General features: G+C 49.4%; 2 long non-coding RNA genes across 5 annotated transcripts; one reads left to right on the top strand and one right to left on the bottom strand.

Annotated features, from left to right (window-relative positions):
- Nucleotides 1-9,596: 9,596 nt before the first annotated feature.
- Nucleotides 9,597-14,896, bottom strand: LOC127681734 (uncharacterized). Its single transcript, XR_007977160.1, has 3 exons — nt 14,699-14,896; nt 10,811-11,359; nt 9,597-10,557 (listed from the first exon to the last, which is right to left on the bottom strand). It is a non-coding gene; the product is annotated as an uncharacterized LOC127681734 (long non-coding RNA).
- Nucleotides 13,084-19,360, top strand: LOC127681732 (uncharacterized). 4 transcript variants are annotated; one of them, XR_007977158.1, is made up of 4 exons: nt 13,084-14,385; nt 15,094-15,200; nt 15,485-16,408; nt 17,158-19,360. It is a non-coding gene; the product is annotated as an uncharacterized LOC127681732 (long non-coding RNA). The 4 variants fall into 4 exon arrangements; XR_007977159.1 differs by lacking the exon at nt 13,084-14,385 and having other exon boundaries at nt 14,883-15,200; nt 15,485-15,674; nt 15,868-16,408; XR_007977157.1 differs by lacking the exon at nt 13,084-14,385 and adding an exon at nt 16,519-16,593 and having other exon boundaries at nt 14,883-15,200.
- Nucleotides 19,361-23,900: the final 4,540 nt, after the last annotated feature.

Genomic DNA, 23,900 nt, shown 5'->3' with positions numbered 1-23,900 from the left:
TTATGACCACAACACCTCGTGCTTTCTCTATGTCTTCAAAAACAGGACACTCCATAGACCAAGTCTGCAGCATGGTGGGCGACTCTCTGCTCCTCTGGGCTCCTAGCAGGAGCTTTGGGGTGCTATGCTGGCTGACTGCATGGACATGAAGCCCAGTGTGGTCCTCACTGCACAGGACCTCTTTCCTGAAGGGAGTCTGCCTTGGTTGGTCTTCAGAACACTTCTGTGTTAGATAAAAGTAGAACTGTTGTAAGTGGTACTGCTGAAGAAGCTGGTACCAATTACCTTTCAAAGAGCCTAATTAGGAGAGCCGTCGTGTACCACGGACAGCCATGGCATGCCACTGAAGGGGAAGGAATGCATCCTGTCCCTTCAATTAGGAAGAACTCAAGAAATGTCTCACTAATGTGGGGTTTTTTGGGGGAGGGAACTCATATCATATGGTCCACCCTACAACTCAGGGGCCGTACAGGAATGCACTAGATATGAGTTATCCTTGTGTCTGACCGTCAACACTGAGCCTACAGCCATTAAGGGGAGAGATCTCAGCTCTTTCTGACGGCTATGAGATCACAGCATAGGTTGTTTATAAACTCTGTGCAGAGAGAGTTATAGGAGGGCCCGGCCTGACTTGAGGAAGAGAACGAAGCAGATATCAAGTCTATACACAAACAATTTATACTCTCCTGCTCTTCTGTCTTGGAGATGAGGGTCTCCTGTAGTCCAGGCTAGCTCCAACTCACTCTGTAGCTGAGGATGACCATGAACCCCTGATATTCTCGCCTCCACCTTTTTAGTGTCAGGACCCGGGGCACGCACACTATGCAGTGCTGGAGAGGAAACCCAGGGACTTGAGCACATTTCGCAAAGACCTCTACCAACAGAGCCCGATCCCTGGTCCCACACATTTGCATATTTATACTTCTAAACTTCTGAACCCTGCCTGAGAGAGTGGGGTGAGCCTTGAAGACTCCTGAGCTGTCTGTACGATGTCTCTCCTAGTGTCCTGTGGAGGCATTTGAGTTGTTTTGAGGGATGATGATAGAACCCCAGTTTTCTACCACCAAGCTCAACCTCAAGATGCCATGTGATTCCTTGATACTAGCGTTAATTTCCAACAACCGTATCCCCCTGGCCCTCCCCTTATTTATTTATTTATTTATTTATTTATTTATTTTTGCTCCTGAATCTCACTGTAAAGAAGACTAAAAGCAGTCAGCAGTGGTCATTCCACAGCAAGACTCTTGTCTCAACTCTTGTTGATTTGAGAGTTTCTTTCTCAGGGGGATGTCACCCTCTAAGTCGCTCTCCCTGTAAAGACTCAGTGATAGATGCTTTCTTTCAAGTTCTCTGCAATGCTGTAGCTGGAGTGACCTTTCCTTCAGTTTTAAACAGAGTCCATATTTTTCCTAGAGACGTCAGCATTGTGGCCTTCAGAGCCCATAGTCCATGAGCATCTTGGACTTCGGAACACTTACCCACTGACCATAGTCGCCATGATGCTCTTCTCATGGCGTTCTGGGTTTCCTCTAGTCTGCTTCTCCAAACCTATTCATTAGTCAGCTCTGCACCACTGTGTGGAAATACCCAAGGACACTAACTTTATAGAGTGGTAAGTTTTATGCGATGGTTTGTATATGCTGGGCCCAGGGAGTGGCACTATTAGGAGGTGTTGCCTTGTTGGAGTAGGTGTGGCCTTGTTGGAGTAGGAGTGGCCTTGCTGGGGTGGAGGTGGCCTTTTTGGAGTGGGCGTGGCCTTGTTGGGTGGGCATATCATTGTGGGTGTGAACTTTAAGACCCTCATCCTAGCTGCCTACATAAATCTGAACCTGTAAGCCAAACCCAATTAAATGTTGTCCTTACAAAAGTTGCCTTGGCTGTGGTGTCTGCTCACAGCAGTGAAACCCTAACTAACTAAGACAGTTTATTAGGTGGCAGTTTTACAAGATTAGAGAGGCCCATTGGCTTGGCCTCTGATGACGGTGACACAGACTAATGTATGTAGACACAGACGATCACATCTTGAAATAGGGGAGAGAGGATAGACAGACAGAGCCCCATGGTGCTCCAGGCTATATTCCCAGTGACATGAGGATGTCTCTTGAGGCCAAGCATCCCAAAGGTGCCACCACCTCCCGCAGTCATGCCACTCTCAGACCAAGCAGTAAGAGTGGACCCCCAGGGCAGGAAATCCAGACAGGTCGCTGATACCCAGCTGGCAGCCACCAGCTCCCCATAGGCGTCTACTCAGCAAAGCCCCAGGTGGAGCACACTGTGGTCAGTGGTAGGCGGAGGTCCGAGTACCCTGCCGTGTGTCGCTCTTCTGCATCTTCCGCCCTACACAACCATGTTTCTTCCCTCCAGATGATTCTGACATCTGTGCCTGCCCTGCCTTCTCCCTCCCAGCATGCATGCTTAAGGCCACTTTTGATCAGACAGAACTCGTGAGATGTGGTCTTCACACACTCCGGCCTGCGTGTGCCTGCTTTGATCTCTGCAATCATTTACAATGGTAATTCCAGCCTATGGGAAGTCTAAGAGTGTTAAGTGCTTAATAATAGATTAAACAAGATACAAATAGTTTGGGATGAAAGTTCTGCCTTCCCCCTCCTTGCCGTCCAGGCATCTCTGCCTCCCACGGCACACTCACAGAGCCCTGTCCATTTCTGAGAGAGAACAGGATCTCAGGATACCAATGGCTCTGGGCTGGCTTCCCATCCGCTAGACTAGGATCCTCACTAAAGTAAGTTAGAGGCAAGGGATTGGCAGAGAGCTGGCTATCCCAGTGTTCGGCAGCTACCCCAAACAAGCACGTGGGACCAACAGAATCACCTTGTACCTCACACGCGCTGGTCCGTGACAAGCATCTTGTAAGGTCTGTGGGAAGTGGTCCTGTGAAGGTTTGTTTTGAACAGTGAAGAGTCATGACAGCAAAATTATTGGGGGGGAAGGGCAAGAGGGACCAGGGTCAGTGACAAGAATAGCAGTGACAAGCCAGTGAGAAAGCACTGGCTGTGAGCCTGCTGTGGTGATTTGGATGAGATCCCCTCCCCCATTATCCAGGCATTTGAACGCTTGCTTCTCAGCTGGTGGCTGTTTGGAGGAGGCTTAGCAGGTACGGCCTTGCCAGAGAGAGTGTGCCCAGGGGACTGGCTTTGAGGTTCCAGATGACTAGTTCTGCTCACTCTGCTTCCTGCTCGAAGTTAAAGGTGTGAGCGCTCAGCTGTTCTGGCCCTGCCGTGATGGGGCTGGCTCTTGTCCTCGCGGAGTCACCATCGCAACAAACCCTTTCATCAGTTGTCTTGGTCATGGCATTTTATCACCGCATCAGGAAAGAAACTAGGTCCCCTGGCAACCGGGGTTCCATCCCTGGAACCTGCGGTGGAAGGAGAGAACTGACTCCTGGAAGCCGTCCTCTGACCACATTTACCATGACATTGAATAAGTGTGTACTCACAACAACAACAACAAAGTAACAGTAATACTATCCTAAGAAAGAACAGCAGCTGGGGCAAGTGAATGCATGTGTATGAAGGCATGTGTGTCAGTGTATGCTCAAAGTGTGTAGTGGGTTCCTATTTGCAAGTACATGTAAGCATGTGTATATGGGAGTGTGTTCATGTCAGCATAGGCACACTTAAATGTAAGGCTATATGCTTTATATAAATGCACGTGTGCTTGGGTATGTGTATATGCATACATGTGAATTCTGGTGTATATGCCACCCTGTGTGTGCATAGGTAGTGTGTGTGTGTGTGTGTGTGTGTGTGTGTCTTTTCAGAGCAGCAAATGCTACAGAGAGGAAGTGTAAGCATCCTGCTTCAGTGCATTCCCTGTTGTCATGGAAACAAAGCTCACCTGGGGCTGTACACTAGGATTAGTGTCCTGAGCTCACCTGCAGGCAGAGACAAGGAGCGAGGCAACTCTTAACTCTGCAGAGCAGGGGTATTCTTGGCCTCTTGGGGATATCCTCAGCCCAAGCACGTAGTCCACGCCAGGCCCTTGAATTATTATCAAGACTGGATCCTTCTCCTGAAAGGGGTCTGGGTCACTCTGTTGCTTCAGAGCCGTCTGAGTCTCCGCAGTGCCTGCCTGGACTTACTGAGAACAGGGCCATCGTTTTGAATTTCAGCCAGCAAAGCCTGGGAGTTTATCCTCAGAGTAGCAGTTAAAATAGGTTCGCCTCTTGGTCAGCAGCATGGGTAGTGTCTTATCTATAAAGTAAATGCCGTCACACATTAATGCAGTCATGTGGAACAGAATTAAAGGAGAAAGAAATAAGTCAGCTGGAACAAAGATGCAAACATTGGACCCGCAGCCGGGCACGGGAGTCCGCAGCACGTGCAGAAGGCTAAGCAACCCATGGAGGACTAGAGCAAGCTCTTGCTTTTTCTTCTTCTGAGGCCGCCGCAAGGCCCTGATCTCAGTGAGGAATTAATCTGGTCAGAGCCGGGCAAGGCAAGATCAGACGTTTATCATGTAGTGACTCGATGTCCGAGTAATTTCAAATCCTCAGGGGAAAGCTGTGTAATTTTCCATCTGGATTTGTCCCCAGTTCCTTCCGAGCGATGGTTACAGGAGCCTCCTTCAGCACCAGCAGTGACAGGTTGTGATGGTTTTGAGTCATGAGACACTAAGCAAAATCAGACCATTGTTTTGAGGTTTTTTTTCCCCCTGTGGCTTTTCATTATCTCCGTGATGGCTAAATGGATGGAGTTCTAAAAGCCTTCTAAAAGACCCAAAGAAAGGACTTGTTTTCCAGCCAAGACCAACAGGAAATGATTTGGGCCTTCAAGCTGTTTTCAGAATGAGTTATGATCAGTCAAAAAGAAGCTCCTAATTAGAATAGCTTCTACCACAACTAGCTACTGGGCATGCGGCTGTACTTAAATATGGAGATGTGTTACTTATCTGGGGAGCGACCCACACGGTCTCCTGCGTGTAATCTGGCAGGAACTGGATGCCAATCGACGTTCTACCGCAAGGAAAGCAAAGACCAGGCTTGTGCAATGAGGACCCCAAGGCTGATGGCACAGCCATCACAGAAACTGAGGCCCTTGGGGCTGTAATCAAAGGGGCTGCGGAATGAGCGGGTTGTGGTGAGTGCTGGGGTACATCTGCTCCCCAGCCTAACTGAGGCATTCCCTGAAGTGCTGTCTTAATTAAAGATGTAAATCCATCAGGCAATCTGAACAAACTGCGGAGTTTCAGGGCTGTGTGGATGAGGAATTGGACAACCATGAGGCGGCAGAGACAAAGGAGAGGAGGAAAAGCAGGTGAGGAGAGGGTTAGACTGAAGCAGTCTAGTGGGCTCGGTGCCCACCCAACGGCCTCACCCACCACTTCAGAGAATCCCCAACCAAGACTCCACCTCATGGTGAGCCTTCGAGAGAGGACTGAAGAAACCCCTTCTGTTCAAAATTCCAGCCAATGCTTGCAGAGGTCTCTGGTAGAGTTGTGTTCTTCCCCTGTTCCAAAGCAGCCCCATGAAATGCTTGAAACAGAGCAGACACATATGGCCCTGCACTAGTTAAGTCCAGGTGGTCACTGCAGAGACCCGGATGCCTCTGAAGCAGCATAGTGACTCAGACCACATTCAGGAGAAGGATCCGGTCTTCACTGTTCAGGAGAACGAGGAAGACACTCTGTGGCTTCTTACAACTCAAAGTCCAATGCATCAATGAAGGGGGCTTAAGAAGAGAGAAGGGGCTTAAGGGAGTGTGGCACGGCGGTGTGGGGGAAGGGGGTGCCCAGGCGGGCCCTTGCCCAAGCACCTCTGCCCCCTGAGAGACCACATGTACACAGACATGGTATAGAGTAGAGTTTATTCAGGGTAGAGGTTGGGAGTTAGTGGTATAGTCTAAGTAGAGAAAGGCAGAGAGAGAGAGAGAGAAGAGAGTAGTGGAGGCCGGCCACGACCACGTGAAGAGGGGGAGGGGAGGAGAGTCCAAGGGGCAGTAGGTGAGAGTGGGATGGAAGAGAGAGAAGAGGAGGGAGAGGAGGGGCAAGTAGCCCCTTTTATAGTGGGCCAGGTCTATGGGGCGGGGCATACCTGGCTATTGCCAGGTAAGTGTGGGATGGAGCTTAGACAGAATACTAACAACAAGCCTGTCACCCAGGGAAGGAGGGCCTCCCTCTGAGCTCTCCCCATCCCTTGGCCTCTTGGAAGTGCTTGTCTTCATTTGGGGGTTCACATTCACTGGATGAACTTTCCCTGGGGAGCTATGAGAAAATATCTGTTCTACACACACGGGGCACCAAGGACAGACAATTCACCCAAGTCCAGCACATCACACCAGTGACTTTACTGGGCTTACTTACTGTCTTAGTCAGGGTTTCTATTCCTACACAAACATCATGACCAAGAAGCAAGTCGGGGAGGAAAGGGTTTATTGAACTTACACTTCCACGTTGCTGGTCATCACTAAAGGAACTGGAACTCAAGCAGGTCAGGAAGCAGGAGCTGATGCAGAGGCCATGGAGGGATGTTCCTTACTGGCTTACTTCCCCTGGCTTGCTCAGCCTGCTCTCTTATAGAACCCAAGAGCACCAGCCCAAAGGTGGTACCACCCACAAGGGGCCCTCCCCCCTTGATCACTAATTGAGAAAATTCCCCACAGCTGGATCTCATGGAGGCACTTCCCCAACTGAAGCTCCTTTCTTTGTGATAGCTCCAGCCTGTGTCAAGTTGACACACAAAACCAGCCAGTATACTTACAGAGCATGGATGGCGGTGGGATTACTTATGGGAGTGTCACTGACCCCAGAGCACCACCTCAATGTAAAATCCCACCCAGTGTGAATGCCCATGTCCCTGTCCCTCAGACTGAATAGATGGATCCTACCGTCAGTAAACCTTTCTTACCCTCTATAGCACCTACCAAGACGCCTTACAGCTGCCGGAGAATTGCATCCAGCTGGGAGGGACCTGTAAGAATTAGTAACAGGAATCTCAGGTGATGGTCTGACTATCCACCGGATCCCTTCCTTCTATGAGGGAGTGTCAACAGGCCAAACCTTGACCTTTGATGCGCACCACAGCTGCTCTGAATGGCCACACTAGGAGGACATCATTCCATGCATCACACTGGGGTTACTAAACACAGACTGTAGAGCAGAATAAACTCTTTCTTCAGAGCCCCATGGACAATGACCAGGGCAAAAGGCTTTTCTTAGTTTTCTTTTCAGAGAGAAAGCAGGTGGGCTGGGCTTACAGACTGAGTGAGGCCTCACTAGACTTGGTCTCTGAGAGGAACGCTCAGGCTGAGTGAGGGCAGCAGGAACCTCGAGGAGGCACAACTGTCCCAAGACCAGGCTTTAGGACTCCTTATCCGCCAGCCGGGGCTCCTGTCATAGGGCAAGAGTGCAGACTCACAGATGGGTCAGTCAGAGTGGGAATAGGAAGTGGCTGAAAAGCTACAGCTCAGTGCTGGCCTCACTTCTCTCCTGGCTCACGATCCACAGGCTTCCTTGGTGGGGGTGGGGAGAGGGGCTGAGAATCAGGACACTCACCGATCCTACACCCTGAACCACATTATGTGATATTCGCTTTGCTAATTATAAAAAGGTTTCTAGAACCATAATTGAAGAAAACAAGTGAACTTTGGTCTCAGCCATGGCTGGGTCACATAGCCCCAGCTATGGCTACAAGACAGATAAAGAGATAAACTCATACTTGCTCAGAGGCCGGGCCTGGCTTCCCCATGCTGTTCTGTCTTTGAGCTGTGTTCTCACGTATCCCAGGCTAGATTTCAACTTCTTATGCATCAGAGGATGACCCTGAACTCCTGACTTGCCTGCTTACATCTACCTCACAAATCTTGGAATTACAAGTAGGCACCACCATGTCACATTTTATGGGGTACTAGCTAGGGATTGAACCCAGGACCTTACCCACGGTAGGCAAACGCTCTCCCAGCTGAGCTGTGGTCCCAGCCCCTCTGCTGCTCTTCAAACTCCTTTCCCTCTCAACCAGAGAGTCCTGTTGCCCACCCTGCTTGAACAGAAGATGTATGTGGATCCTGGCTCTGGGGGACTGGTGGTTACAGGGCAACATATTAAATCATAGTATAGGGGTAGGACAGTGTGTATGGCCGCTCTTCAATCTGAGGAAAGAAAGGGAGGCCTGGGGGACGAGATGACAAGAGCTGGACCTTCAGAGTCGCATGCTAACGATTCAGGGATCAGATGTCATCAACAGTCTGGGGAAAAAAATGAGCTCAAATTTTCTTAATATCTCTCTTCTCCTGGACGTTAATAATGTGATATTGATAGGTTATTCTCTGTCTATGAGACAACTAAACTGGTTTGTCCACACGTCTCTGTTGGACTCTCTCGTCTTGTGATTGACTTCGGGTTAAGAACAAAGGGACACATGGACCCCCTCCCATAAATCATCAGCTTTCTTGCTGCTGGAGAACTAATTATGCTGACACCCCCATCTTTTACAACACATTTATTAGCAGTGGCTGAGCAAGGGGATGAGGGTAGCTGGGAAGGAACACGGAGAGCCTTTGTCGCAGTCCCGCACAAGGCCATCAATCTTCGAGGGACAAGGAAGCGGGAGATGTCATCCTTCCAGAAGGGATGGGATAAAAGATGTGCTGCCGAGACAGCTGATTATTAGGTATTTGCATATGAGAGCTCGCAATTTGTACCCATCACGATGCCCGCCTCTGCCTCGCCTGCTGGCACTCCTCTCTAAGTGCATTTTCCGTAAGTCCCGGGCTGATGGAGAACACTACAACAACCTGGCCAAGACCTGCGAGGGGTGTGGATGTGCCCTCATGCCAGAGAACAGGGCAGATGCAGCAAGGTCTCCTCCTCCTAATCACACAATCCTCAGGTTCCTATTGGAGGAGCCCCTCAAACGGGGAAGAGCTGGGCAAGATAGGGGTGGAACTGGCTGTTGTTGCTTCAAGTTTCTTTTTTGGGGGAGAGGGTTCATTCAAAAAATTGGAATCGTGTTCACACATAGCGAAGGTTTTTATTTAGAAGCAAAAACACAAGGCAGACACACTGAAGGGACCAACAGGCACAGGCAAGAGGACTTGAGAGCCCTGGGTGACTTCTGACGTGGCCTCTAATAGGTCTTGGAAGAAGACATGTTGGTTTCTAGAGGCATGGGTTTGGTGGTGTTCTGCTCTGATAAACTCTTGATTAGTATCTGAGAACTTGGGCCTCCTGTGGAGATGTGGGTTGTGTGTTCCATGATTTTAATCATATGTATGCCATTTGTGTATAGGAATAATTGTTGTCCCTGTTCCTGTGACATGGTGCCATGACAGAGAGCAAGTTAAGGGGGGATGGGCTATGGGTTATTTTATGTTACAGTTCCAGATCATGGTCATTTATCATGAGGGAGTCAAGGCAGGAGCCTGAAATAGCTGGCGACATCCACAGTCAAGAGGAGAGAGAGGGGGGGGGGGAGAGGAGGGGGATGCATGCATAGCTTATTGTTCAGTTTAATTTCCCTACTATTGTACAGTCCAGGGCCAAGGGAATGGTGCCGCCCTCAGTGGACCATGTCTTCCTACATCAATTAACATGAGCAAGACAATTGTCCACAGGACAACCTGATCTAGTCATTGACACACACACACCCAGGTAATTCCAAACTGTGTCAAGTTGACTGTGAATACATGTTGTGGGAAATACTAAAAAAGAACTCCCTGCCAACTCTCCTGCCCCTCGGCCTCAGCACCAAGTCCTGGTGGGGTCCCGCTCAGCAGGGTTCTCACAGCCACCACTTTCACTACGGAATCTCATTGTGTTCCCTTCCTGCCATAGACCCTGTGTTTGGATGATTCCAGTAACCATATAAGTCAAAACTTTTAATGCTTAATTAGTTAGCCAATTAGATTTATGTGTATTAAACTCACAATTACAAGATGCCAATTTACAATGATAAAAGTCTTATCCTAATATTTCTAACCTCATGAAACACACAGAGAAAAAAAACATCACAAGCCATCATTCATCAATTCCTGCTGCGACCTCTCTCCTCACTCCTGCACTGCGCCTCTTCCTTTGCAACTCCTAGCTCCACCCCCATTTTCCTTGTCCAATCACAAACCTTCTCTACCCAGATGTAATGTTACAGGAAAGTTCCTGTAACAAGTACAGATTGTCATGGATGGCAAATAGAAGCTGTCCCTAAAGGGTCACTCCAAGAGGCCTTAGGCTCACGTACCCCAACCTGCTCAGGTTGGATGGGCTCACTGCTTCTAGTTCCAGGGTGTGTTTGATGGTAAAGTAATAAGAAAAGAGACTTCTAGAGTGGGGCTGTATCCCGCTGTGTCAAGAAAGAAATTTGTATACCTGAAACAAGGGGGCTTCTGGGTTATAAGCTATTCCTACACTTGCTTACCTCAAGAGTTTCCTCAGTGTGGTCTCTGGCCGGAAGTTCCCAGGAACGTGATTGCCTGGGATATTTTTTTTTTTAGACCTTCCACTGATGTATTGACTGGGAGACACTAAGTGGGACCTTGAGGTGGTGATTTGTGCCTTAACATTTCCATTGGTGGTTTTGATGCAAAGGCACGCGCATTTCTTATCCTGAGGAGAGACCTCAAAACAGGTAAGGAGCCAGAAGACTCTTCACAGAAGATGTTCCCTGGGAGACAGGCTCAACAGACAGGCCCTCCTCCTCCTCCTCCTCCTCCTCCTCCTCCTCCTCCTCCTCCTCTAATCTCCCTCCCTCCCTCCCTCTTTCTCTCTCTCTCCCTCCTTCCCTCCCTTCCTCCTTCCTTTCTTCCCTCCCTCCCTCCAGTGGTTAGGCTCAGCTTACAGACATCACAGGGACATATACCGAGTGTCAAGAAGAGATTGGATAATGTTCAGCTCACTCCATTCTCTTCGGTACTACCGTGCCTGTGGTGTGGGATGGATGGTGGAACGGCGTATTCTGGTTTACTTCCTTCTGGTCTTGGGGAAGTCAACTGAGCTATCATGCAGTCAGTAAAGGGATCTAAAGAAAACCTTTGCTGAACCGTTCATATAGTGAGAGAACATCAAGAAGTAAGTCAAGAGACTTTCTCTCTCCTTTGGCTGTTCCCAGGGGATGTGATCTTCAAGGACGCCCTTCAGATGGCTGTGGGGATATTTAACAGGTTTGTGACACCGTGAGCAGAGAGTGGCAGCACACGACTTCCAGAATCATGGAGGTGGCATCCCCATCTCTCTCTATCACTGGCATGGAGCCCGTGATTGCATTTTTTTCTGAATGCCGGGTTGAGGATGATTTCAACCATGAGTGGTGGGATACCCTGGGAAGGCTTCCTGCTATGGAACAATTGGTTCTTGCATAAAACATAATTCTTGACTGCTTCGCTGGCCAGTGTGGGAAACTTTACGCAGCCTTAAAAAGAGAACACAAAATACTAGTCAGGCCCCTCCCCCTGCCCAGCTATGAACTCCAGAAGTTGGCAAAACAACCTTTGGGGTGCCATCTCACTGGAGGGAAGGAAATGAAACCCTGGCTACCAGAGGTCAGAACTGGGAATGCAGAGGAGCTAGAGTAGCGTGGGGAGGCCCCTACCCCAGAGTCACGGCAGGCAGAAATGATGCTTGGGCACCCCACTGGAAGGACAGTGTTCTCCATGTGAGCACATACAGCAAAGGCCCCTCCCCTCTGCCCCAGGAATTCAGTCTTGGCCAGAATGGGCTGCCAGGAGCTAGAGTCAGCAGGGGCAACCGTTTCTGACTTCCTCTCCCAAGAGACTGATTATAGTAAGAGCAGGAAACCCCAGAGAGGAACACTTACAAAGTAGAAAATGGAGCTGCAGGAAAAGGATGAGGGAGCTACAGACAGACTCCAGCAAAGAGAGGTACAGAACGTTCCGACTGAGAAGTGTATTTATCGTGAAAAGCCCAGGCACAGGCACGGGCTAAAAGGCAGAAAGGAAGACGCCATGCATGGTACTGGTGGAGGAGAGTAAGTACAGATCAGTATCCAGCTGTGAATCCTGAGTTCCAGATGACTGGCCCGGAAGGAAAGACACGCCCACTGGTGTAATGGTGGCTTGCTGCCTTGGGAGTAGCCAGCCACCTTTTGGTTGGATTCAAATCCTGATCCACAAGATGAAACCCATACCTGATACCACCAAGAACCAGTGACTAGACTGGCCGCAGGCCTTAGGAGAGAACCTGACCCTATTCCTGTACTGAATTTACATAGTAATAAACTGGCCGATACATTCTTATACTCATAGATTAATACATCTATCAAACCCACCTCAGAATGGTTTTTTGTTGTTTTGTTTTGTTTTGTTGCAGTAGACCCGCAACTGGTCTAGGTACAGAGGATAAGAAACGCAGACTGCTCAGCCTTAAACTGCTCATCTTCCGAGGAAGACACTTCCCACTTTCGTCCCACCTTCCTGAGGTCTGGGGATTGTTTTGAAAGTCCAGGTGGATAAGTAACTATAAAGAAACAATGTTGTATCTTCCTAGACACAATAAAGCCATTGTGCATGTGAATTCACATCCGTGAAAGCAGCGTCAACAAGACCTGGGCAAGTCCAAACCCCAGCATGGAGACGGGAGGTACCAAGTCCTACCTCCTAGCTGAGCAGCTGCTAGCAGTTCATAGCTGTTGGAAGAGGGCAAGTTGGTTTTTTTTTTTTTTTTTCCTTTCTGTGTTCTTTCCTTTTTTTTTTTTTTTGGTTTTTTTTATTTTATTTTTTTATTCGATATATTTTTATTTACATTTCAAATGATTTCCCCTTTTCTAGCCCCCCACTCCCCGAAAGTCCCATAAGCCCCCTTCTCTCCCCCTGTCCTCCCACCCACCCCTTCCCACTTCCCCGTTCTGGTTTTGCCGAATACTGCTTCACTGAGTTCTGGCAAGTTGGATTTCTTTAAGCGTGAAGCCCAGGGTGGGTTCGCCACGCTCCCGTGGAAGGTCACACATCCAAGTACTGGCAGCACCAACTGTATTGATGGGTTTTTAAATGGAGGATAAAGAATTGGGTGAGTCGGAAAGGGGTGGATCTGGGAGGGGCCTGGGGGGAGGGAGAATATAACCACACTGTATAAAATTCTCAAGGAACATAATAATAATAATAATAATAATAATAACAGATAAAAAGAAGCGTAAAAGAAAAAATTAAAAAGCCAATTGGATCTAACTGAAAAAAAGTGGTAAGCTGCAGAGTAGACTTCAATCGACAAACCATGACAGACCATATGGAATTACAGAGGGGAGAAAGAGCTGGAGGATGAGGAGGGGAGCTGAGGAGAGATGTGGTGACCCGCTGTCTCTGGAATTGACAAAATTGTTGTGATCTCACAACACCAGACCACATTCAGGCCTCTGAACCCCAGAACAGATGATGGAGCGGTCCGCGGTTCCACCTCTTAAGGTAGGGTCTCCGAGGCTCCACCCCCTTAAGGCAGGATCTCCGAGAGTCCACCCCCTTAAGGGAGGACCTCCGAGACTCCACCTCTTAAGGGAGGACCTCCGAGGCTCCACCCCTAGCTTGTGCACTTGGCCTCCCTGATGTGGGCAAGATTGATCTTGTTAGCGGTTGCATGAGAAAATGCAAGATTCAATGCTTATGATATCTGCTGGCTCTGCAAAATTTCGTTATCAAATGGTCACAGGTTTAGTTCCTATGATGCTCTCTGGTATAAAAGCGGTTATCTTTACAGGTTAGATGTCCCGAGAAACGGGAGGAACTGACCAGTACAAACTTTCAAATCTTGAAAACGAAGCCATGCCATTAGTACATCCGACGCGGGATGGCAAGATGGCTCAACCAGGCTCCACACACACTTGGCAATACCCGGGGGGTAAAAACTGTGCAATCCCCCATTGCACGAGGGACCCAGCTGTATGTGGAAGGATAGACACACCTAGACATAAAGGGATGGGAGAAAGTAGGCCACGTAATTAACCACTTTTTGCAGGATCGGTGTGCTAATATCAGGCAAAAATAGGCTGCAATACAAAAAAAAAAAAAAAATAGGAGTCATTAGCAGGGACCGTCGGTGTGGTATGATTTATGGGTCAATTTCCAAGGAAGACACAATTCCAATCTGTATTCGCCTAATAGAATTGTCTCAAAATATGTAAAGCATTGTCTGATAGAGTTATGGGAGAGACTGATGAGCCCCCCCCCCATCCCGCTGGGAGGTTTTGCATTCCATCTCTCAATAATGGATAAAGCAAGCAGAGTTTCTTTCTAACGATGTAGGAGAATTCAACAGCCTCGCTGCCAGGTACGATGGGAACCTGTAACCTGCAAATTAGGCGTGGGGGGTGCTGACTGTTCAGGCCGGCAGACAGCATTTACAAATGTGAGTCCCCTGGTCTAGGAAGCCCCCAAGATGCCCGTTACCAAAATCAAATGTTGGAGCGTGACACCCGGGGCCATCTGCTGGGTAAGTAAGGGACATATTTACAATAGGTGCTAAAGCTGGGCATTTTTAATTTGCCAGGGTCCATTTCAATTTTAATCTTTCTCATTTTTGCAAAAGTCCTGAGTGTTGGGAGGAGGGGAATGTATCAATGGTGCTTTAAGAAAGTCGGAGAACCCTGGCTGCATTCTGAACAGGGCGTGGCCGGAACTCTCAGTTTTAGCCAAAGCTACACACACACACACACACACACACAGCAGGAAGCAGAAAGAAGCAGGTTGGCTGTGGCTCACCCTGCAAAATCGCTTTTGAAATTGAAAAATAAAAGAAATCCTACCACCATGCTTGGTTAGAAAAGGCCACAGGTGGAGAGGGTGAGGGCTCGAGATCTGACTTCACTGTCAGCGAGCTAGGCGCTGAGCGAACGAGAACCGAAGCCCGCGCATTTCCGTGTGGGTGTTCCAGTCCCCGGGCCAGGTTTCATTTGGTGTCTTAGTTCCTCTTTGGAACGTGGCTCACAGCTTGAGGTTACAGTTCAGCGGGAGGGAAGCCGAGGCAGGAAGAGTGGGAGGAGCCTCCGTGGGGAAGCCTCCAGAGGAAAGCAGCACCCTCTGCCCTCTGGGTGTCTCCTTTCTTCTCTGCCCAGGATCCAAGCCCAGAGAATAGTACTGCCACCTCTTTTAGGGTTGATTTTTCAGCTTTAATTAAACTAGTTAAGACGCTATTTCCTAGGCATGCCTGGAGGTTGACTTTTCTCATTAGATTTTGGTCACCTTGACGCAACCTAGAACCATCTGGAAATCCCAGCTGAGAAAACGCTTCCATCAGATTGGCATGTGGTAAGACTTAGGGGCATTAATATTGTTGTGTTATGCAGCTCATATCCGGACAGATGACACCAGGCCAGCACAGCTCCACGAGAAGAGGTTTATTGGGGGGAAACAGGGAAGAGAAGAGGATGAAGGTGGTGAAGAGGATTAAGGAGGAGGAGAAGGAGGAGGAGGAAGAGAAGGAGATAGAGAAGGAGGAGGAGGAGAAGAAGAAGAAGAGGGGTGAGGGTTGGGGGGGTCTCTGCCTTTTATTCGAGCCATGATGATGTAATCATGTGCACCTCCATTTGCAGGTGAAGTGGGGCGAGGTGCACGCTGGGAATGTGCGGTGGTTGCCATGGCAACCCTTGTCACCTAGGGGGTGACATCGTTGCTCGATTCAGAGATGGCCATAAAGCCAGTTTCTGATGCCCACAATTTATCATCATCATCATCATCATCACCATCATCATCATCATCACCATCATCAATTGGCGTGGAAAGGTGGGCTGCACCACTACTGTGAAGGTTGCCCTAGGATGTATAAGAACGAGGCTAACCAAGCCATGGGAGCAAGCCACTGAGCAGTGTTCCTTCAGAGCCATTGCCCTGTTCCGGCCCCCAGGTCCCCACTCTGGCTTCTTCCCTCGGTGATGCCCTGTGAACTGTAAGATGAATCGAACCCTTTCCTTCCCAGGTTGCTGTTGGTCCCCATGCTCATTGCAGCAGCAGAGGGCAAACCAGGACACGGACCTAATCTAACCAGCCCCTCCTACGTGTATGCAGAGGCCTGACCTGTAGACAGTTCCAGTTCCCATCACATGGTGACGCTGGCCGTCATGGCTGGGCATGACAGGGAAGCTCCCCTCTGCCAGGGTGTTCCAAGTCTGGAACAAGCGTCTCCTTAACTCAGAGAGAGTGAGGCTGGGTCTGAAGACGCTCACATTGCTGAGTTAGCCTGGAGACATTTGGAGGTCTACGGACAGCGGAGGTGACGTCTACAGGGTGGTGTGACAGCAACTGACATGGGCCCAGAACACACGAACTGGGTGTGGGACTCAGGAATTGCTTGGACCCTTTAGATCTCACTAAGGCTTCCCCAAGACAGTGGCAATATTATTCTCTTCAGACCGGAGACTTTGTTCCTAAAATGCTCAGCAGACTATTGATGGTAGCATCTAGCCTTGCTCAACTCTGCAAGTGACCAGGTCCAGGGGACAAGGCCTCTCTACTCACAAGTAAGCACGGCACAGGCACTTGTGGCATATGATACAGCCCCTGTTCTTCTGTTACTCTTCATTTATTTATTTATTTATTTATTTATTTATTTATTTATTGGTTTTTTTAGATTTGGTTTTTTGGAGACGGGGTTTCTCTGTATAGCCCTAGCTGTCCTGGAGCTCATTCTGTAGACCAATACAAGGTGTGAATGTTTGTGTGTACATGTTCATATGCATGTGTGTGTGAGCATGTGTGTTACTCTTATTAAATAAAAAGTGTGAATGTTTGTGTATACGTGTTCATATGAATGACTATGAGCATGTATGTGTGTGAACATGTGTGTGAGCATGTGTGTTACTCTTCTTATTAAAGTGTGAATGTTTGTATGTATGTATATTTTCATGTGTGTGTGAGCATGTATATTACTCTTACTAAATAAAAAGTGTGAATGTTTGTGTGTATGTTTATTTTCATTTGTGTGTAAGCATGTATGTTACTCTTCTTATTAAATAAAAAGCGTGAATGTTTGTGGGTACATGCTCATATTCATGTGTGTGAGATGTATGTATGTGTGAGAATGTATGTGTATATGGAACATGTATGTGTATATGTGAGTATGTGTGTTACTCTTATTAAATAAAAAGTGTGAATGTTTATATGTATGTGTTCACATACATGTATGTGTGAGCATGTATGTGTGTGTGAGCATGTGTACCGGTGAAATGTCAAGTGTCTTCCTTGATCTCTTCTCACCTTATTTTTTTAGATGAAATCTCTCACTGAACCTGGAGCTCCCAGACTGTGTAGACTGACCAGCTAACGACCTCACCACCCTTGCCTCCACAGCACCGAATCACAGATGTGCATGATCACACCTGTCCTTTTTACATGGATTCTGGGAACTTAATTCCAGGTCCTATATTTATGCTGCAAACATTTTCCCAGCTCTGCCAGCGCCCCTACAGACCCCAGTGTCACTTATTGTAATGAGGGATGTGAGCCGATGGTGAGTGCTGATTCAGCTCTTCTGGGTTACGTGGACCGTGGACCGCTGTGCAGGGCACATGGGGCAGAAGTCCTGACCCATTTGGGGTTTTCCAAAATGGCAGGAGAGTTGCGTAGGAGGGACAGCAATGACAAATGTAGAGCTTCATCTACACACAGGCAAAGATATCTGTTCCTCCAAGATACCTGGTTGTCTCTGAGCAAGTATCCACAGGGTACAAGGCCGCACGGGCAAACTTACCTACCTTCAGCCTCGGCTATGCTATGGGGCTGTTCCCTGGCTGCTCACCAGAGACCCAGGAATGGAGTTCTTACCCTGTGGGGTACTGGGATCAGGGATAAGATTCCTTTTAGTTGTATAGACTTGAACTTGAGCTACAGATCCTCACAGCCCATTACACGTCCCAGAACTCACCGTATCCAGCCAACAGCCATCTATCGGATGGCCACTGAGAGGTTCCAGGACTCAAGAAAACCACAAGCGTGTGAGCCCCCTCCCTCCACCGTGTCAGAGCCTCCCTCTGTGTTCTACACTCCCGCTGGATACATCAGTATACGCTCCACCCTGGGACCAGGTCACCCTTTGGCCACCGTGAGGGCACAAATGAGACTCGGTCATTCCAGCATCCCGAGCAGGCCGTAGAAGAAGGTTTGCTGTTGATGAATCAATACCAGTGAGTGACTCTCTTTCCACGGCAGGAATTCCGGGGATACAAACGCATCTCAGATTAAAGAACACGTGTAAGAGAATGAAGTAGCTTATCACAAGCATTTACCGTCTTCAGCGCAGACAGGATGACAGGAGAGACCAGGCAGGGGTCATGGGGGGCGCGTCTCACCATCAAAAGTCGTATCGACTGGAGTCCATTATGACAACCTCTGAGTGAAAAGGTGGGCAGGCTCCGAAGCATTAGTGAGCTTCCCAAATACAAGGAAATTGATCCGTGACAAATTAATCCTGGCAGCTTTCATTTTCGATTTCCTTTCTGATTATACGGGATCATTAAAATGAACCCAAATAGAAAGGAATAAGATGGGACAGCAAGAGAGGTACGGGTGCCGAGTATCGATTCCTTTCAAACATAGTTGAAGAGTAGATTTAATTTAACTAAATGGTGTTAGCCATACTGATGTCGTAATCATACTACTTCTGGGGACCCTGCCGCTCAGGGCTCCTTGGCAGATCCTGGCCTGGGACTGAGGTCTCTCTTCTCACAGAGAGATGGGGACTAAGGTATGGCACTCACAGTGGACCCTGCGGAGGGCATCTCAGCCAGTGAGAGCAGCCGCTAGGTGGGCTGCTAAGAAGCACCTTTTGGGGTTCTCCAACATGAGGGGGACCTGGGTGAGAGGATAGGGAAGTGTACTGGCTGGGTCTATGTGTGTCAACTTGACAGAGACTGGAGTTACCACAGAGAAAGGAGTTTCAGGTGAGGAAATGCCTCCATGAGATCCAGCTGTGGACATTTTCTCAATCAGTGATCAAGGGGGGAGGGCCCCTTGTGGATGGTGCCATCCCTGGGCTGGTGGTCTTGGGTTCTATAGGAAAGCAAGCTGAGTAAGCCAAGGGAAGCAAGCCAGTAAGAAACATCCCTCCATGGCCTCTGCATCAGCTCCTGCTTCCTGACCTGCTTGAGTTCCAGTCCTGACTTCCTTTGGTAATGAACAGCAGCATGGAAGTGTTAGCTCAATAAACCCTTTCCTCCCCAACTTGCTTCTTGGTCATGATGTTTGTGCAGGAATAGAAACCCTGACTAAGACAGGAAGGCTGTGCTCTGACTGTGTCCCCACCAAGTTCATGCATTGGACATGGACACCCCCACCCCAAAGCATCTGTGTTAAGAGGCGGGGCCTTTAAGTGAAGCCTGGCTCACACTTGTTCAGTCCCCCACAAGATTGGGTGAACATGCTCTATGACAGTTTAGATAGGAAATGTCGCCCACAGGCTCATGGGTTTGAGCATCGCTCCCTAATTTATGGCATTGCTTGGAAAGCTTGTGGAACCTTCAGGGAGTGGAGACTCGCTAGAGGAAGTGACTCACTCAGAGCAGCTTTGGGGTTTTAAAACCTGGCCCCACTTCCTGTTCATTTTTAAGTTCTCTGATTGTGATCATGTCTCACGCCGCCCCCCCCCCCCTCTCTCTGGCATCTTCCTGGGTGCTAGGCAGATCTCACATCTTGTGTGCCTCCTGGTCCCTCTGCAATCACCAAGGACACATCATCTAGCGGTGCTGGTGGAGAGGTTATGACCTGGGCTGTAGTCCCCTTAGGGCTTAGAGCTCTGCAGGTGTTTGAGTATTTATGGGATGTAGGGGTCAAGGTATTCTTCTTAACCTCAGGGAGAGACACAGTGTTACTCCTTTGAACAAGCCCATCATGCTCAGCCCAGATGCTGCGCCCCGCCCTCCACCTGTCAGGAGAATGAAGATAGGGATGGGCATTGAACCCCAGCCACCAGTCCACAGTTTACAGAGGGCTTGCCCTGGGCAAGTGCCTCCGTTCCTCTGGCCTTCCTGCCTGGGTCCTCCAGCCCTGCTTTATAATGAACCTTACCTGGCATCCCCCCGTCTCCTGCCCTCCTTCCTATCCTGGTGTGGCGTGTGGAACATTTTCTAAAAGCTGTTCTCGCCACAGGGGCTTCTCTCCAGGAGGGTCTCCCAGCCTCCTGGCTGCTCTCAGTCCATCCTAGCGCGTTCCCAGCCATATGAGCTTCTTCCAATTCCTCTTCTCCCCAGCAGGCTGGCTTCCTTCTCCGGAGTGTAACCCCCACTTCAGGATTTCCTACATTGTACACCGAAGGACGTCTGGATCTGGGAAATGCCAAGCGCTGCCGAGGCCCCAGGGGACCGACCTGCACATTCTGGCCTCTCCACTTTCGACCCGTGGAAGTTCAGGCAGGTACTGGGTCCAGAAATCGGCAAGACTAGCCAAGACCCACCAAAACAGCAGTCCTTACAGGCCTCCTGGATTATGTCTGTCTAGAAAAATGCCACTTTGAGATCCTTTCTGTCCCAAGGAAACCATAGAGTACGTGACAGGGACTTTTCTAGAACCCAGCTCCATAGCAAATATGTCTCTCCTGATGTCCGTTCAACTCCACAATCTACCATTAGCTGAAGCAGACCTGAGGTAGCCGGAGGGCCTTTGTACCCTGAGCGTGGCAGGGCTGTCCTGTGGTGCGGTGCGGTGGCGCTAGCCATGGTTGCATGCCTGGAAGACGTGTGGAGCGGAAGTTTTGTCTCAGAGTCTCAGTGGAGAAGAAGAGATTTTGGGGTACTGAGATGACCCCAGTCTGTGTTCCTGAGACCACCAGCGGCAGTCAATTCAAACAAAACTTCTCTGGAAACAATTACATCAGGGGAGCCCTGAGTGGTCCCCAGCCACAGCCTCATGCCTGGGAAAAGGCTGTCCCGGAATCCAGATGACAGTGCTGTCCTCCCCATACCAGAGTGAAAATGAGCTTTAATCACTAAACCCCTTAGTATTAATCACTACCCATCAGTGGGGCAGGCTCTGCCAACACTGTGCTCCTTCTCAATCCCACACGTTAAATAAACGAGTATCACAGGAAGAAAATGCCTCTGTTGGCGCCAGACCCTTACTAGAGGAGTGGCTGGCTTCACTCTGCACTCTAGGGTAGCTGCAGGGTCTCCTTAGCTGCCCAGGAGGGAGAAGCTGCAGGGGGCCCAGGTGGGAGGAGCTCCAGGGGTCCAGGTGGGAGGGGCTGTAGGGGGTCCAGGTGGGAGGGGCTGTAGGGGGCCCAGGTGGGAGGAGCTCCAGGGGGCCTATGTGGGAGGAGCTCCAGGGGTCCAGATGGGAGGGGCTGTAGGGGCCCAGGTGGGAGGGGCTACAGGGTCTCCATGGCTGCCAAGCCCAGGTGGGAGGGACTGCAGCGAACACAAGTCAGCAGTTGTTCCAATCCATGTGTCTTTCCAGATTAAAGATTTCAGGAGAAGCCACACCTCTCCCAGAGGACATCTTGGAGTCCTTGGCCCCTTAATGGACATGCACAAAGCAGAATACAGCAATCGCATCATCTCTGGGATCCAGCGCTCTGCAATCTCAGCAGACACTTTCAGCTAGAGCCCTCGCTGTTAGCCTCTCCTGGGGAAACTGAGACCCGGTGATCATAGAGCCTTTGCAGAATATTGAGGCGCTAGCTGGGCTCTTGGTCTGTTTTTTAGAACAAACAAAATTGTCTGTGTGTGCTGCTGACCTGCCTGGGCCCTTCACAGCCATGCAAGAGAGATGGAGGGAAAAGGGCGGTTTTCTTTCTGTGTGTTTTTATATTAAAGTAATCAGACAGTGCTGTGTCCAAGCAGTTGCTTACCCACAGGGAGAGGCAAAGATCAATATTAATACCGGGACTCCTACACAGCAATCTCTCTCGGATCTCAGGCGAGGCTAGGGGCTTTCTATAAACGGGGCTCATTCCAACCCAGAGCCCTTTCTCCTGCTCTCTGGCTGTCTTTCTACCAGTCTCTCTTTGTCTCCATGGTTCCCTGATTCTGTATCTCTCTGTCTCTCTGTCCGTCTGTATCTATCTCTCCTTGTTCTCTCCTTCTGTCTTTTTTTTTTTTTTTTGGCTTTCCCTCCCATTTCCCCTTCCCTGTATCATTTTCCAGAGCTCTCTTCCCTCTGTCAATCTATCTTTGTCTCTTTCTATGTCTCTCTCTGTCTCTTTCCCTCCCCCCCCTCTCTCTCTCTCTCTCTCTCTCTCTCTCTCTCTGTCTCTCTATCTCTCTCTGAGTCTTTTCTGAAACCCCAGTGCTTCGGAAGGACGTCTGGCCCCCTGTGTGGTGACCATGTTGGAATTCTATGTGGGGTTCTGAGACTCTCCCTTAGATCCCCCTTGAAAATGAGATGTTGGGTGTCCCATCCAGAAAGAGCTATTGAGCCCTGGACCCTTGTCTGCTCATCTGGTATCAGAGACAGCAGGGGCCACACCTGGGCGCAGTATGAGTTCCTGCTGAGTCTGCTCCTGGTGTGGCTGAGTCTGCTCCTCGTGTGGCTGAGTCTGCTCCTGGTGTGGCTGAGTCTGCTCCTGGTGTGGCTTTGGCACTGAGCAAGGGGGTCAATGAGGCTGGTGGTTCTTAGAGTCAGTGCCACCTTGAGGACAGTATCTGGGAGCCATGTACTTATCCTTAGCCACAAGACCACTGTTCTCTTCCTACAGCCTTGCCCAGATCCCAGCTTCTATTCACAAACAAGCAAGTGAACCACCCCTTAAACAGGGTTCTGCCACTTCTGGCAACTCTGGGAGGGTGCGCAGGTCAGGGCTCCGTTGGCAGAACCCACCTGGCCACATTCTTTCCTCGCCACTGAACAAGTCTGGAACCATGGAGGTATAGGGATCTGGATCCATGGGGGTCCCTGTCTGCCCCGCCCTGAGATGCTGTCTGCTGCAGCTGTGGGGTCTGCCTTGGTTAGGGAAGAGGGCGTGTGGTGCTTGGCTGTGCTTAGGTGCTGGAAACAGTAGTTGCTGGACAGCTGTCAGTACTAATAAAAGCGATCATTATCACCTTTTATAAATAGCCACACTCTTGGATTTATCATCCGGTCTCCACTGCTCTGCTTGCTTTTGTCAACATAAAGGTATTTACCCTGGGCCGCTGTCACCGGCTTGATGAGCACGGAGAGCAGAGATCCCTCTGAGCTTCCTTAGGAAGCAAACCCTTTCCCTGAAAGTATCCATGGAGATCACGGGTAAGCCACAGCGTGTGTGTGTGTGTGTGTGTGTGTGTGTGTGTTAGGTTTAAAGTCATTATAGATTTGGCAGTTAATCTACTTTGTCAGGAGGACTAGATTTAGAGTCAGTATGGAAACATATCTCTGGTGTGTCCACGAGGATGATACCTGGAAGTTTAAATGAGGAAAAAAAAAAAACTTCCCTGGATGTAGGTACTGAAAGACTCCTGTATTCCAGGAAATCTTCATTCAAGTCTCGGGGTAGGATGATGCCCCCAAAAATTCACAAGAGACCGTTCTTGATGTAAACATATGAGGTTTAATTCTCCAGTGCACTGGGGCCCACCCTCTTGTCCCCCAAGGGCAGAGGAGTTTAGACCCTGCACAGCTGCCACTGGGGGTTTTTAAAGAAGAAGACTATAGAGAAAAAGGGGAGGAGATGTTCATAAGGAATGGGGAAATCAGCGGCAATTTATGGCTCAGCGGATGGTTATAGGTTATCATGGGCAAACACAGTTACTTTGAGAGGGGATGGGGTGCTAGTCCTTGAAGCTGGGGTGGGGAGTGCTAGTCCTTGAAGCCCAGGGAAGTGCTAGGCTTTGAAGTGGGGGGCTGGGGGCTGGGGGGAGTGCTATCTTAAGGTTGACATTTTCTAAGTTGCACTATATAAAAATCTCAAGTTGGCGTCTCTCAGTACCAGCATCCTGTGTAAGAAGAGGAAAGGGAAGAACCCAGACGAAAGTCAGTGTTTGTCTCCAATGTAACATCACTAGCCATGGCTTCCCATGATGGATGGTGCCTCCCGAAACTATGAGC

This window comes from Apodemus sylvaticus, chromosome 3 (genome assembly GCF_947179515.1).
Source record: "Apodemus sylvaticus chromosome 3, mApoSyl1.1, whole genome shotgun sequence".
NCBI lineage: Eukaryota > Metazoa > Chordata > Mammalia > Rodentia > Muridae > Apodemus > Apodemus sylvaticus.
The sequence above is the reverse complement of the archived record's forward strand: the minus strand, read 5'-3'. Positions and strand labels throughout refer to the sequence as shown.